The sequence below is a fragment of the Aplysia californica genome, unplaced genomic scaffold, assembly GCF_000002075.1.
Source record: "Aplysia californica isolate F4 #8 unplaced genomic scaffold, AplCal3.0 scaffold00578, whole genome shotgun sequence".
In the NCBI taxonomy this organism is placed as follows: domain Eukaryota; kingdom Metazoa; phylum Mollusca; class Gastropoda; order Aplysiida; family Aplysiidae; genus Aplysia; species Aplysia californica.
The window spans coordinates 472975-474512 of record NW_004797848.1 but is presented as its reverse complement, the minus strand read 5'-3'; positions in this window follow the sequence as shown (position 1 = coordinate 474512).

Genomic DNA, 1538 nt, shown 5'->3' with positions numbered 1-1538 from the left:
CTCTGTGGGTCACCAGGTCATGAGGTCACAGGGCTGGGTTGTCTGTTCAGCCATTAATGTATACATCAGATATACACACTCACGCGCGTCACACACGTTCGTACACTCACGCATACACGCACACGCGCATACACGCGCGTGCATACATACACACACACATACACACACGCGCGCGGCACACACGTTTGTACACTCACGCATACACGCACACGCGCACACACGCGCGTGCATACATACACACTCAGACAGACATAGACACACATAGACACACATACACAAGTACACAGGCACACACACACACACACACACACACACACACACACACACACACACACACACACAGACGGTTTTCAGTCCCCCTCAACATAGGAAAAGACATCGTCTAAGTTGGTGAAACAATACATTTTTTAATAAGAAGGGAATAAAACATTTCCTATCAAAAGTGGTGCTGGAGTTGCTTTCTTGTACATACACTGATATAATGTAAGTGAGACAAATTCTTGATAAAATACCAAGGGCAGCAGCTCACACACACACACACACACACACACACACACACACACACACACACAAACACACAAACACGCCCCTCCCCCACTAACAAACAAATACACAGACACACACAGACACACACAAACGGTTTTCAGTCCCCCTCGACATAGGAAAAGAAATCAGCTTATTTTGGAGAAACAAACACATTTTTTTGAATGAAGGGAATAAAACATTTCCTTACGAAAGTCGAGCTGGAGTCTTAAGCCCCAGTTACACGCAACGATAAATTGAATCAGATTCGTCGTATGAGAGAACTGTCCGTTTTATCAAACTGTCCTGTCTGTTTACACGTTCCAATCTATCGTCCAGTTTTCATTCGATCGAGGAGATTCCTCCTCATAAAGCCACCATGTCTCTTTGTGTCGACTTTCCGGGGTGGATCCTCAATCCAACAGACTCGGATAGGCTGTTTAAAATTGTGGTCTTTGCTTGCATCTGTTCCTGAGAGTGTGACAGAAGCGCCAGGTCATCTGCAAAGTCCAGATCGTCCAATTGTGTCCATGATGGTCCACTGTATACCGTTTCTGTGCCCTCTGGTGGTTTCCTTCATTAGCCAGTCCACTGCCAATATGAAGAGGAACGGTGATAATAAACATCCCTGTCTCACACCAGTCTTGATGTCAAAATTGTGAGTGAGCTGGCCATCATGTACAACCCTGCAACTTGTCTCTTCGTACATGCTCTTAATGAGGTTCACCAACGTCTGTGGGATTCCGTGGTGTCTCAGTTTCTTCCATAGTGTTGCTCGGTCTACACTGTCAAAAGCCTTTCATAGTCAAGGAAGTTGACGATCAGCTGGGAGTTCCACTCCAGGGACTGTTCCACAATGATCCTCTGCGTGGCAATCTGGTCGGTGGTTGAGCGATTCTTCCGGAAACCAGCCTATTCATCCCGTAGTCTTGGATCCGTTGCTGTCTTGATTCTCTACAAAAAGATTCTGTTGAAGACCTTAATTGGTATTGAGAGAAGAGTGATCCCTCTGTAGT